This window comes from Phoca vitulina, unplaced genomic scaffold (genome assembly GCF_004348235.1).
Source record: "Phoca vitulina isolate PV1807 unplaced genomic scaffold, GSC_HSeal_1.0 scaffold9, whole genome shotgun sequence".
NCBI classification, from domain to species: domain Eukaryota; kingdom Metazoa; phylum Chordata; class Mammalia; order Carnivora; family Phocidae; genus Phoca; species Phoca vitulina.
The window spans coordinates 19,592,986-19,608,772 of record NW_022589712.1 but is presented as its reverse complement, the minus strand read 5'-3'; the positions used below and the strand labels follow the sequence as shown (position 1 = coordinate 19,608,772).

At 37.2% G+C, this 15,787-nt stretch overlaps 1 protein-coding gene and 1 pseudogene across 5 annotated transcripts in view; both read left to right on the top strand.

Annotated features, from left to right (window-relative positions):
* The window catches only part of GRM1 (glutamate metabotropic receptor 1), a 395,415-nt gene that overhangs the window by 221,001 nt on the left and 158,627 nt on the right, over positions 1-15,787 (top strand). The window lies entirely within an intron of this gene.
* Positions 9,903-11,107, top strand: LOC116634436 (annotated as a pseudogene).

Here is a 15,787-nt window from a genome sequence, read left to right as displayed (position 1 = left end):
AACTGAGGCTTGACTTAAGAATACAAGTTAAAAGCCTTAGCTATAATGCAAGCTAAGAAGATGAGAGACTGTGCTATAGGGTGTATGTGGAGGGGTGGTAACAAAAAGAATTAACAGGAATAAATGATTGAGGGTGTGTGTGTGTGTGTGTGTGTGTGTGTTTGGGGAGGAGATTTAGAGGAATGGAGGAGCTGAATTTATAATGTTGATGAAAAATAGTGTTGTTCAGCTGAATTATCCAGTCTATCTCTTATTTGTTGACACTGATGCATTTCTTAGGATAATTTCTGAGCTGTTCACCTTCATTTGATAGAACTTGAGAGTTCCAGAACTCTGGTTTATTGCTAATGGGATGCAACTGATAGGATAATAGACCTTTCTTTCTTAAAATCAATGGAAATATCAGCAAAGCAGTCTAAGCTATATTTTCTCTCAACATGCATAATCTTAAAACTTTCTGTAAGATCTCAAGACTGCTGAACTTTATTTTGAAGTTAATGGAAAACTATTGATTTTGATTCACTCAAATAAAATAAAAACTATTTTCTGACAAATCTGCATAAAATTATTATGCATATGAAATATATCACTGTTTGCTATTTCCAGCTCAGTATGCATTATTTAATAGAAAGAGGATAAACTTTAAGTCACAGTGACCTGATCTGAATATCATACCTGCAAGATGACCTTTGGCAAAATTACCAGATCACCATGAATCTTACTTTTCTCATTAGTAAAATAAAAATAATACCTACGTCATAGGATAGTTTTGAAGTTTAAATGAGCCAATTAGAATAACAAAAATTGATTCCAGCTAATGAGCAAAAAGGATTTATCAGAGGGAAGTCAGGACTTAAAATATTGACAAGAAGCTAAAGAATGGGCAGCAATCAGCAGAAACTATGGCAACAGGAACCACAGAAATGGTTTCCTAACCTAAACAGGTCTGGATGCCACCGCTAGAAAGGGTGTGTGCCAACTATTTACATTTTTCATCCTTGTATCACCTGCTCAAGACTCTAAGTCTCAGGAAGGAGTGTCCTTTTGGCTGATTTGGCTTCCCTCAGCTTCCATACCAGGAAGCTGATCTAGGAATTTCTATCTCAAGACCTCAAAAGGAAATTTGGATGCTGGGAAAAGTAGAATGAATAATTGCTAGCCAAAAACATTAAACTGATGACTTTGGAACTGTTTTGACCATTATCCACTGTCAACGTCTAGTGCGTTGGGGTCCCTGGGTAAGGGTCGCGAAATCACCAGGACACAGGGGATGCAGAGCAAAGGCAGCACTTGCAACTGCATACTGCCGTTTATTTCCCACACAGCTATATACTTGCAGTAATCAAATAAACATGACAATATGTACTTTTAGCTAAGAAAAATGATCACATCAACATCTTTGACAGAAAGCACACAAGGCACAGCGAAAACAATCTAAGACATGCAAGAAGAAACAAGAACAAACTATATCCTGTTTTGATCAAGCCTAAACCCGGAACGATTCTGGCCACCCTCCTTCTGGGAACAATCATGCCTCTAAGAAAGAATACCTACAATCCAATATACGCAAGAGCCGCTCCCTGCAAAACCGGGCACTGAGAACTTGCAACGTGAGTTAAAGGGGAAGAGAACATTTTCTCCTCCTAAACCAGGCCTGCCTGATTTTCCTTAATCCCACTGCAGTTCTCAAATAACCTCGGTTGCAAGGGGCTTACAAGCCTAAGCCATCTCAATCCACAGCAAAAAAAAAAAAAAAAAATTTACATCATGACCTGGGGTTCACAGATAGATATGTATGTGTGTGTTTATATATAACCAAGACAAAAGTTTCTCTAAACTGAACTTTTTCTTAGCATATGTGTTGTACTCAGTTTCATTTTATTTTATTCTATTTCACTTTTTAAAAGCCTGGTTCATGGGCCATCATGTTGATTTCATGACTTATGAATGGGTTCCAATACACAGGCTGAAAGCATTTTATTACACTACATATAATATCAGCAAGTTGTAGGCACTTTGTAAATGTCAAGTTCTCTTGTACCACCTTTCCCCCTTCATTCTCCCTCCCACTTTCCCATCAAATAAAATTGCAGACAGTGGCTAAATACCCAAGACACCTGAAGTCTCTTTCATTTTACTGACCTAGAGACATAGTGTTAATCATATTTTCCTAAACAATGGAGTTTATTAAAAAATTAGGATGTTTAAGAGAAACATTATAAAGAAAAACAGTACTGAAGCAGTAGTAAAATGAAGAGAATAAGGTGTGATTTAAGCCTTAGGATTTCCTTTTTGAAATAGCATAGAATAATTTTCTGTTCCACACATACAGCATCTGTTGCTGTTCTCTGGTATAAGACTTGGAAGATTAAGCACACCTTTTCTCAGTTTTCCCTGTATTGAAAGAGCTATTTGGCCTTTTCTCAGCACAAAAATATATTTTGATCTAAAATATTGGGTTTGTTGTTTGGATTGTTTAATGGCATGAATTAGTAAAATAATGGATTCAATTCTTTATTTCATTTGTGTGTGTGTGTGTGTGTGTGTGTGTGTGTGTGGTCATTTAGCCACCAAAGCATTAAGCTCATAATAGGTTTGGCCAAAAGGACTTGAATCTGTTCATATGCTTCAAACACAAGAAAAATCATAGGTTTAAAGTGTTATGAATTGCTTTTTGGTCACTATATATTATTTAAACCATGTCAAAAAAGCTTCCACCATGCATCCACACTAACATGCCTCAGCTGGTTGTCACTTCTCAGCAATCTTTTGTTTATTGTTTATTGATTCCCTATCCCATTTCCAAGGAGAACTGTGGCAATTCCCCCTAGATGCAAGCCTTCAGCGCTCAATCTATCCTTGTCAAACCCTGAGTGATTTCTCTAATTTGTGTTTGAGGTGTACCTAGTTGAAACTCCTCTATTTTTCTGTCTTCAAAGAACTCTGTGTCTCTCCACCAGTGACGCCTCTGATTTTAAGGTATATTGTTTCTCAATCTCATTTCTTCTTGCCTCTTTTGGAACCTAAGCCCCTATGTTTGTTCCCTCTCATTTGCATCTTCAAATTGTCCTTCTCCACCAGAAGTGTCTTCTCTTCTTATAAACATTCTTAGATATCATAACAAACTACCGGAAACATCTTTGCTCAACTTTCCAATTCTCATAAGCTGTCATACTGTAACTCTCCTGTCCTTCAAATGCTACATTTCTTGAAAATATACTCTTGTTGCTTCCACTTCTTTATATTTATTCTTTCCTGTGTCTCTAACCAAGCTTTCACCCCATCAGTCTACTAAAACTGTTCTGAGTCTTCATGATAAGACTATGCAGGAGGTGTTTTTTTCAGTTGGTTTCCCTTGCAAAGCTCTATTCTAGTTCCTTGACTCCTTCCCAGTTCTTTGTCCCCAAGCTGTACCCTGAGGAATAAGCATTTTCTAGAGCCCTCTCCTGACATCTCTTGGGATGGCAGTTGGGGAGAGGATTGTGGACCCTAGGGCTTTAGGTTTGGGGTCTGCCACTATGAGCTGTGCCATCTTGCCCGATTTACTTATCTTTTTCAGCCCTGTAAGATGGAAATAATAACAACACCTATATCCAAGGGTTTCTTGAGTATTAGATGAGACAATGTCAGTAAAGTGCTTAGGGAGTTTTTGCAGGTAGTAAATGTCAGCTATCATTTTTCCCCCAAGAAAATAGAAACCCTTCTGTTGGGGATGGGGGAACACTTTGCCAGCTTCCCATAGAGAGAGGTCCTCCATGATACCACTCTAGACCTCTGTCTGGCTCTTCACTCTCTCTTCCCCTGGTGTGTTAGGGGAAAGGGCCTGGCATTTGGTTTAACCCCTTCCTCTTCTTTCCTCTCTGCTTTCCTCCTTTACACCCAAAATTTTGTAGGGCAGTTTGCAGTGGCTAAGTCTATAATATGCTAAGATTCCATGTTAGGAAGTCTATTGTTGCTGCATCCCTAAACCATGGCCTTCAATATTTTTATACTTGTCTGCCATCTCCTCTATCAATTTCAGTTGATCCAGAGGTAGGCCAGAGAAAAGAGAGTGCCAACTCATTGGGCTCCCTCAAACTTCAATACGTATTGTTTCTTTTTGTCTATTATATTTGATTCTAAATTCCAGCCTTTCCCTGCTGTAATCCATCCTACGTACTACTGCCTATATTCTTCCTAATAAAAAGCTCTTATGGTGTCCTCTCTTTTACAACAAATACAATTGTTCCATTATTTATAAATTTGTGTGTGGGTTTCCCTGAAACATTCATGGTCCTTCACAGCATGGTCTGATTCTCCCACTGCTGCTTTTGTGTTACTTAGTGCTCCATATGAACTAGACTTTTCCCTGAACAGCACATAAATTTCTGCCTCTGTGCCTTGGCTTATGCTGTTTCTTCGACCCAGAATAGTGTCTGATCTTTATTTTTTTAAATTCTGGTAATATTCTGAGACCACCTCCAGTGTCATCTTTTTAGTAAATACTTTCTTGATCCCCCAGTCCGATACAACTTATTCCTTCTTTTATATGTATTTTTCAACTCTCTTATGGCATATTCTCCTAATTTTAAAATTTATAATGAGGCTATTTTATTTTCCCTTGTACAATAAGATCATAACCTGTTTAAGGGCAGAAGCTACAGCCTCTGCTTTTTAAACTCTGTAGTTTCTATTGAGTATTAAGCATGTAATCTTAATCTTAAGGGATCCTGTAGTTAGTAAGTGCTCAATAAATATTTTGTGATTTAAATTGAAATTAATATATAATACAGGATGTCCATTGGACACATTTTCTACCTATTTGTTCTTTTGTTAAAATAATAAGGTTTTTTTCCAAGAAGATAACTGTGATTTTAGCTGCCGTAATAAGCCATTTCTTAACTGAATTCAGGGCACAGTGGTTACAGTTGTCTGCATAATTTTCTTGAAGTTTCCAGGCTGAAAAAGTTCATTAAGGTCTTAAAACTTACAGTTGAATTAAAGGCAAAAGGTAGCATTGGAACGCTGGTTTGACAGCAGGTGGTTACTATTGCAGCAGTGAGATTGATGCAAAATTTTCATTGAAAATGAGTCCCTAAACACTCAAAGGATGCCCTTGCTGCTTATTTTCTTTAATTCATTCCATAAAATATTTTTCATGGAATAATAAACACAAGGTTTTGAGCTAGGCATAATAGATATTCAACACCTAATTTAGAAAGGCCATAATATCAGAGATGTGCAGCCTGTTACACTTGAGAAAGCTTTCCATGGAACTTTCCTTTCTCCATAATAAATGTGTTATTTCTGTTTTCTGTCACCCTTTCCTTCTTTCCCTTATCTCAGTTCCCTTCTTCCCTTTTGTTTATAAGTCCTTTTCTTTTTTTTTTTTTAAGATTTATTTATTTATTTGAGAGAGAGGGAGACAGAGACAGAAAGAATGGGGGGAGGGGCAGAGGGAGAGAATCTTCAAGAATCGCTGAGCAGGGAGCCATACACGGGGCTCTATCTCACAATCCATGAGATCATGACCTGAGCTGAAACCAAGAGTCGGACACTTAACTGACTGAGGCACCCAAGGGCCCCTGTTTATAAGTCCTTTTAAAAAATATCCTGCACTCTTTTTTTCCTACAAATTTTATTTTATTCTTGACTTATCTACCCGTGGGTTTGTTCTACCAGATTGACTTCAGAGAGGTCACTGGAACCAAAGAGCCTACAAGTAGACCTCACTACATGCAAGACAGGAGTAAAATCCATGAGAGAAGGTGTCATACCTTCCACATTTGGTATTGTAGCCCAACATCATATTCTGCATTGAAATAGTAGATATAGTTGCTGAATGAATAAATTAACAATAATTCTAATACACGAAGGAGGCCTCCATCACATCTAGGATAATAAAGGCTTCTTGCTGTACCCTGGCTGTACCCTGAGAACTGATGAAGATTTTTCTGTCCAAGCTCTCACCAACTGTCTGCCCAGCAAAGTTGTGCTGATCTCATTACCCAGGAGCCGAGAACTCGGGGCCCCACTCCTCAGTGAGCCCTCAGAGAAAAGCAGTCAATCACTCCTGTCTCCCTCGTCTCCAGCCGCACTCCGTGCTCACCCAGCCTGTGACTGAGCATTTCTATCTCTGGCACATGACCCTGTTTGGAGTCTCCAAGCCCAGCAGATTCCTGTGGTGCACTCCCGCGCCGCTCCTCCCGGGAGAGGAAGGGGAGTCTCCCCGGATCTGCCGCTTGTTGGGTCCCTGCTGGACGAGTGGTGGCCCAACTGTGCTGCCGATCACGGTTTATGGCAACCCCGAGCTGAGAGCCCACTCCTCAGCTCCGTCTCTGCAGCCAGCTTCCCCGCTCCATACCTGGGAGCTCTGCCACACTCAGGCACCCCTGGTCTTTCTGTGACCCCGAGGGTCCTGAGACCACACTGTCCCAGCGAGTGTTCCACCCCCTGTTAGCCACTGGAGTGATGTCCCTCAGCGGAGCAGACTTCTAAAAGTTCCAATTTTGTGCTCTGCTGCTCTGTCACTTGCTGGTAGCTGGCTGACAGAGGCTCCCTCCCCCCACGGTCTATCTTCCTGAATATCACCTCGGATTCACTTCGCATGTCCTACCTTCCAGAAAGTGGTCACTTTTCTGTTCAGAGAGTTGCTGCTATTCTTTTCTTCGATCTCCTGTTGAGTTCGTAGGTGTTCAGAATGGTTTGATCCCTATCTAGCTGAATTCCTGGGACCAGACGAAATTTAGGTCTCCTACTCTGCCACCATTTTGCTCCTCTGCAAGTGTCTTTTTAAGTAGTCATAGAACTTCTCCTCCATATGCATTTGACAACTTACCAGTAAATGTCTTTGGAAATATCAGAGCAGAAGTATTGGTAGTGGTACATGGCATCCCAGTAGGTGTATTTCCAGCAAGTAAATGTTGCTCGCCTCCAGACCCTTTTTATGCTGTCCTATTTTTTTTTTCCTATTATGCAGTAGCACTATTTGAAATTATCTTATTCATGTAGATAATTATTATCTGCTTCCAGCACTAACATGTAAGTTCTGTTAGTCTAGCTTGTTCACCTCTGTATTCGCTAGTACCTAGGGCATTACCTGGCATCGAGTAGGACTCTGTAAATATTTGTTGAATGATAAATTGAGGAAAATGGATGGAGTTTAGAATACTTCTGTCTTCAGTACATGTTGTGGAGCGTACTCTATCTCTTCAATCAGAGAACCAGAGAGAGGTGATAAGAGAAAAGCTCTAACTCAACAGAACCATGCTTGAGAATCTGTGCATGCTGGTTCACAGTGCAGCTGGATGCTTGATGAGACATTCTTAGCAATCCATGGGACCAAGCCATACATCTTGTCCATTAGCAAAACTGAGCCTGGATAGAGCTCTTATTTTTGAAAATAGCATCTAATTAGAAAATAAGTTTAGAAAATTTCTTGACATCCTTGATAGGATAAACAAGACATGGTCTTCATGAAACAAGGATAGACAGCCAAAAGATGAGAACATGAGGCAGACAGAGATTGAGTAAGGAAGGACTAAAAAAAATGGAATAGCAAAAGTAGATTAAAATCTGTGCTAAAGAATTAAATTGATACTGTGGATAATTAAATGATGATGCATATGCTGAAGATATGGATGTTTAACATGTACTGAGCACTGTATGTTTCAGAATATGTGCTAAGCCCTATGTATATGCCATTGGCTCCCCATCTTCCTAATCATAGCTGCACACTAGGATTAACTAAAGAAAAATTTTTAAATATTAGCACTTTAACCCACACCCATATTCTGATTTAACTGGTCTAGATTGGGACTTAGGCAGTTCCACATCACTGCACAACTCCAGCAGTCACTACCAGCAGAGAATAGAATGTCTCATGAATTGTGCAGTGTCATAGCCCTAAGCCTAGCCATCTTTATTATTATTATTATTACTATTAAATTTCACAAGTGATTCGAATAAAAAAGCCAGTATTGAAAACTATCAGCATACGTGATTTCATTTAATCTCATTTTGGGGGGATAGGCTTAAGATGGTCTCCCAAAATACAGAGAGAAAAGCAAATAAATAAAAGTAATGAGAAAACAATCTATAGATATGGGAAAAAATAGGAAAGAAATGCAAACTAAGAATTATAGGCATTCTAATGAGAGAGGCCAGGGCTGTTAGAACAGAAGTAATTATTTACAGCATAATTGAAAAAGGTCTTCAGTTACAAAGAAAGGACTTATTTAAGGGCATGCCATACTTAAGATAAAATTAATAAAAAAAGAGGCATTTAGACACATCCTTGTAATATTTATGAACTTCAAAAGTATAAAATATTCTTATGAATCAACAAGCCAGGATCAGAAAAGAAAACAGAAACAAACAAACAAACAAACAAAAAACTGGCCACAAAGGTATAAACTTGGGCTAGCTTCAGATTTTTATGATAGAAGAAAATTTTAAAATGTTCATAGAATTTTGAGGAAAATAGTATGTTATCTGTGACCAGCCAAGATGTTGCCCTCAGGTGAAGGCAAGAGATAAACATTTTCATTTAAGATCTTAAGAACCTGCTGAAAAATTATACAAATATATTCTCCATCTGACTAGATTTTATAGTCATTAGATTTTTATCTCACAGCATAAACCAAATACATTTTAGACAGATTAAACCATATGTGTGTGCCTGTATCTATTTATAATTTACATTATATGTATTATATTAACAGTATACTGAAAGATAATATAAATAAATATTTCAAGGTAATGGCATGAATCAAAAAGGAAAGTATTTATAGAACTGGCTCTTTAAGGCAACCCACAGAATGGGAGAAGATATTTGCAAATGACGCTACAGATAAAGGGCTGGTATCCAAGATCTGTAAAGAAATTCTCAAACTCAACACCCAAAAAACAAATAATCAAGTCAAAAAGTGGGCAGAAGATATGAAAAGACACTTCTCTGAAGAAGACATACAAATGGCTAACAGACACATGAAAAAATGTTCATCATCATTAGCCATCGGGGAAATCCAAATCAAAACCGCATGGAGATACCACCTTACACCAGTTAGAATGGCAAAAAATGGACAGGGAAAGAAACAACAAATGTTGGAGAGGTTGTGGAGAAAGGGGAACCCTCTTGCACTCTTGGTGGGAATGCAAGTTGGTATAGCCACTTTGGAAAACAGTGTGGAGGTGCCTCAAAAATTTAAAAATAGAGCTACCCTATGACCCAGCAATTGCACTACTGGGTATTTACCCCAATGACACAGATGTAGTGAAAAGAAGGGCCATATGCACCCCAATGTTCATAGCAGCAATGTCTGCAATAGCCAAACTGTGGAAAGAGCCGAGATGCCCTTCAACAGATGAATGGATAAAGAAGATGTGGTCCATATATACAATGGACTATTACTCAGCCATCAGAAAAGATGAATACCCAACTTTTACATCAACATGGATGGGACTGGAGGAGATTATGCTAAGTGAAATAAGTCAAGCAGAGAAAGTCAATTATCATATGGTTTCACTTATTTGTGGAACATAAGGAATAGCATGGAGGACATTAGGAGAAGGAAGGGAAAAATGAAGGTGGGGGGAATCGGAGGGAGAAATGAACCATGAGAGACTATGGACTCTGAGAAACAAACAGGGTTTTTAAGGGGAGAGTGGAGGGGGGATTGGTTAGCCCGGTGATGGGTATTAAGGAGGGCACGTACTGCATGGAGCACTGGGTGTTATACGAAAACAATGGATCGTGGATCACCACATCAAAAACCAATGATGTATGGTGACTAACATAACATAATAAAATTAAAAAAAAAAAAAAAAAGAACTGGCTCTTTAAACATCTTTTGCCTACAGAAATCATGATAGACCAAATTTTATGTTTTCTTTTTAATTTTTTTAGCACAAACACATTTATTTACTAACTAAAGGGATGATTGTTATTAAATCAACACTTTGAAATAGTTGCATGTAAAATGTGTTAAAGGTAATTGAATACAGTAATAATAAAAAAAAGGCAATATGGAGATTTGCTCATCGAATTGAGCTTGTCCATCCTCACGCTAATTCCTGTCTAAAATGGTGATGGAATTTTTACTGTACTTTTTTCAAAGACCCAAGTACAGGTGACATTGTTCATGATGCATTCCACCACTAATTTTCTATCTTGCAATTTTTTTGTTACTGTGTTTTCCTTCCCATCCCTTTCCTGATATTGAACCAATGTGCTATTTGTGAAGTTGTAGACAGTCTGAGTTTTTCTGCCATCTGCTGTAGTTTCTTCAAACTTCTCTCCCAGATTACATGAAAACTGTGTTGTTTTCAAAGTGTTCTCAGTTTTTTTGGTGAGGCTTTTCCCATCAGAAGAGATGGATACAGGCTCGGCCACCATTATGAGCAACACAGTAACTATCCGGACCAGGAAGTTCATGACTAACTGACTACTTCAGCAGAAAGAGATGGTCATTGATGTTCTTCACCCCGGAAAGGCAACAGTACCTAAGACAGAAATTCAGGAAAAACTAGCCAAAATGTACAAGACCACACCAGATGTCATATTTGTGTTGGGATTCAGAACCCATTTTGGTGGTAGCAAGACAACTGGCTTTGGCATGATTTATGATTCCTTGGATTATGCAAAGAAAAATGAACCCAAACACAGACTTGCAAGACATGGCCTGTATGAGAAGAAAAAGACATCAAGAAAACAGTGAAAGGAATGCAAGAACAGAAAGAAGAAAGTCAGGGGGACTGCAAAAGCCAATGTTGGTGCTGGCAAAAAGTGAGCTGGAGATTGGACAATAGAAGGAGTAAAGATGCTGCAGTGGCTTTATCTGTGGTGGTTGTGCAGATTTTTCATGAGGGGATTAATAAACTAAGAATGTTAAAAAAAAAAAGAAGAGATGGATACACTCTGGTTTGGCCATTGCACCTACTTTTCACAGAGCCATCCCTATTCCTACTTCCTTCATGTATTCGTCAGAGCCTTTGTTCTTCACTAAGCACCATCTTCCTACCTGCTGCTGAATGGTGACCATGGTGGGTATGGGTGGGGTGATAGACCAAATTTTAAAGAAAACAATAAACTAGGAATATATTCTCAACATATATAAGAGACTCTGTATATGTATACATACATATATACACAAACATATATGTATATGGGTATATATACACACACTGTAATGTGACAATATGAAACAGATATGAAACAGATAAGGGCAAATGACATAAACAGATAATTGCCAAATAGAAATTATTTTTTGAGTGAATGTGTAAGCAAAAGTTTTATTTACTTTTTTCCAGATTTGGTGAGATATAACTCAACATATATCATTGTATAAATTTAAGGTGTACAGCATGTTGATTTGACACACTAATATATTGTGAAATGATTACAACAATATGGTTAGTTAATACCTCTGTCACCTCACATAATTACCATTTCTTTCTTTCAGGTAAATAATACAGTATTGTTAAGTATAATCACTGTGCTGTACACTAGAGTCCCAGAACATATTCATCTTATAACTGAAAGTTTGTACCCTTTAACCAACATCTCCCCATTTCCCCACACCCAAGCCTCTGGGAACTACTCTTCTACTTTCTGTTTCTATGAGTTTGGCTTTTTTTTTTTTTTTTTTTAAGATTCCACATATAAATGAGATCATACAATATTTGTCCTTCTCTGTCTGGCTTATTTTACTTAGCTAATGTCCTCAAGGTCCATCTATGCTTTTGCAAATATATTTCCTTTTTATGGCTGAATAATATTCCACTGTATATATACACCACATCTTCCTTATTCATTCATGGTCAGATATTTAGGTTGTTTCTACATCTTGGCTATTGTGAATAATGCTGCAATGAACATGAAAGCACAGATATCTCTTTGAGGTACTGATACCATTTCCTTTGGATATATACACAGAACTAAGATTGCTGAATCATATGGTAGTTCTATCTTTAATTTTTCTGAGGAAACATCATTTTGTTTTATGTAGTGGCCGTACCAATTTACATACCACAAATAGTGTACAAGTGTTCCCTTTTCTTCCCATTCACTAATACTTGTTGTTTCTTGTCTTTTGATAACAGTCATCCTAACAAGTGTGAGGTAATATCCCACTGTGCTTTTGATTTGCATTTCCCTGACGATTAGTAATGTTGAGCATTTTTTCATGTACCCATTGGCCATTTGTATGTCTTTGGAAAAGTTGACTATTTGGCTTCTCTGCCTATTGTTTAATTGGACTGTTTGGTTTTTTGCCCTTGAGTTATATGAGTTTCTTATATATTTTGGAAACTAATGCCTTATCACATATGATTTCCAAGTATTTTTTTCCTATCCCATACGTTGCCTTTTCATTTGGTGATTGTTTCTTTTGCTGTACAGAAGCCTTTAGTTTGACATCATTCTACTTGTTGATTTTTGCTTTTGTTGCATGTGCCTTTGGTATCATATCCAAAAAACATTGCCAAGACTGAGAGAGAAGTAGGCCTCTTTGACAGCATCCTGCACAGCAGGGGAAGCTGGGTACTCAGTCACATGCTCTTACGTTCCCCTTGTGGGAGAAACCATGTCCTGAGAAGATCTCTCTTGGTCCTGTGCTGTACCACCTTGGAAGAGGGCTGATGCAGATAAAGTCCGGCTGTTCCTCTTACCCTGTCCAGTGCATACCAATTTGGTTTATTTTTTCTTTCTTTTTTTTTGTACGTGTGTGTGTGTGTGTGTGTGTGTGTGTGTAGGTGTGTGATCAGTGTGTTAGAACTTCGCTAGAAACCTGGACTTCCACAAACACTGTCTTATCCATGGGTGATTGTCTAAGAAAGTTTTATTTGGGGGCTTCTGGACCACAGCTGAGAGAGTCTGGAGCTGGTTCATGGGCCTTTGCAGGGCCCACAGCCAGTACCGAGGTCTGTCTGCCTGTTACCTGATGCATAAGGAGCAAGGCTCTTCCTGGGTCCCTTGGCATAGAGTGCTGGATTCCACAAAGGCACTTTTTTCCATGAATGGATGCCAAATTTTTGTTGTTGGTGGGGGTGGGGGGAGGGTGTGTGTGTGTGTGACACAAACCTGGTACATTTTTCAGCCATGTTGCTGATGTTCTTTCCATATACATATGTGTGTATATGTATATAATTTAATTAATAAAAAAGGCAAATTGAAGAAATTATCTGATGCATTGTTTTCCCTATCAAATTACAAAGGATTTAAACAAATAATCACATGATATTTCTCCATGCTGGAGACTGTGAGTAGATGAACATTCTGAGAGACTGCTGAATGTGTGAATGGCTGTAACATTCTGGAAAGCAAATTAACAATATGTATTAATGTTTAAAAGGTTTATTTCTTTAACTCTCCTTCTTAACTCTAATCTTAGAAAATATTCAAGGATACTGACCAAGATGTAAAAAAAAGGATGTTCACTTCAGTATTATTTGCAGTAGAAAAAAAATGTCAGAAACCGCAATAATGTCTAGCTACTGGGAAGTACGTATTATTTCTGTTATAGACATAAAAATATTTAAAAATAACTTTTCATAATGTGGGGAACATTTTTATAAAATATTCATAAATAAAACACTGAATATGAAATTATTAGTATGTTTTGAGTTCTGTAAGAAAAAATATATATGTGAAATAAGATTGGAAAGAATTAACCAAACATAATCCTATTATTGTTTAGATGGTGGAATTATAGGTAACTCATATAACCTCCTCTACAGCTTTATATATAACATTTTACATACATGATAAAGTTACAAAATAGTGGGGAAGGATTATTCAGTAAACAGTGTGCTAAAAAATAGCAATTTAGAAAGACTCCAAATTAGATCCTTATCTTACCTTGCACACAAGCATAAATTTATTTATTGCTTTAACACAGTATTTTCTATGTCTATCTGCATGCCAGCACCATAACATTTTGCAACTGGATTTCTTTTGTATCTCAATGACTAAAATCTCTACACTATTTTAGGGACAAAAATAACAAGATGGCTAGGCTAGTTTAATCTATTTTCACAAAAACCGAGTACACAGTTGTAGAAATATCAAGTCTTTCATTTATACTTGTATCTTTAATTTTCTCATGAGGTAAAAAAAGAAGTAGGCTAATGCATGAGTTCTTAGCCTTTTGCTGTAATGCATTACAAATCAATTTGAAAGAATGTGTGCAATTCTTATACTGTAGGGAATATTCGGCAATTACATTACTTCAGAATTCTGGTTTTTTTATAGAGTGTGTACTCACTAGAGAGTTAAGTAATGTTAAATAAATTAGCATCTTAATGAAAACTGTATATTAATACTGTTCCTGTACCTAAGTAGTAATTTAATTCCAGTAAATCACAGAATTCAATTTTTGCTAAATAAATATCATTGTCTTGAAAAATACAATGCTACAACTAAGCATTTGCTGTACTCCCTGATATTTAAAGATGGCCATTATTAAAAGGGGAAATGTATTCATTTTAAAGACTATATGGCTTGGAAATTTTGCTTACTGTCCAACAGGGCAAATTAGATAGGCATATTCAATGCTCCCTCTCAAGTGAGTCATTAGATAATCCAGTTTAGTTTTGGAATGTGATCATTATATACTGCATCACTCAAGTAATAGAATTTTAACAACAGTTCTATCAAAGATTTATTTTCTTTAAAAGATGCAGCCTAACCACAAAGAATAAGAGTAAGATTCTTACCACACACTATAATGGTTAGAGGATAGTTTTTAAATAGTGTTTTAATTTTTTAATTTTTATTTATTTATTTATTAAAGATTTTATTTATTTATTTGACAGAGAGAGACACAGCGAGAGAGGAAACACAAGCAGGGTGAGTGGGAGAGGGAGAAGCAGGCTTCCTGCGGAGGAGGGAGCCCGATGCGGGGTTCGATCCCAGGACCCTGAGATCATGACCTGAGCTGAAGGCAGACGCTTAACGACTGAGCCACCCAGGCGCCCCTTAAATAGAATTTTTAATCCAAAAGAATTTAACTTTTCAATGAAATTAAGACCTCATTGTGATTTTTTAAAAAATAATACATATTAAAGAGTTAACTTCAAAAATACCATGTATGTTAGTAAACATGAAAATCCAGCATGAAGTGAGCAAAGAATTTTTTAAAGAAATTTCAAAGTTTGCCTGAAATGTTTTATTTTGAACTATAGTTTCTGTTGGGTATTAGATTCAGTCAATAATGTTTGTACAAATCACTTTTTGTTATGGAGTAGAAGTCGTGTGTGTGTGTGTGTGTGTATTTTTCATGCTTAACATAGTTAATGAGGTGGTTCATACAGTTTATACAGAGAAACCAGGCAAGTGTTAAGAATGCTTTTTAAAAAATTATTTAAATATTTCAAATATATAGATAGTACAGGGAATAACGTAATGAATGTCCATGTAACCACCAGTGATATTTAACGAATGTTAATATATTGCCATTTTTATTTCAGTTGTTTTAAAGCTACAGATATATTTAAAGCCTCCTTCCCTTACTAATTGCTAGTTCAATTGCTATTTCCCCAGAGCTGGATCATTATGTAGCTCACCTCCAAGGGCACTATTCTTGTAAAATACAATGCAAATGGTTGCATGGAGATGAGCAATGCTGCAGTTCTGCCCTTGAATTGGTATGGGATTTCCTGACAATGCTTTTATACTTTTACTACATGTTATGGACCCACAAATAATTTGTAGTATTATTTTTGAATTTTCAGAGATAAACATAAATAGTAGTGGCCTCTTTGTAGCTAAATCTAAGGAAACATTTTCAGTGCTCATCTCATTTGACCT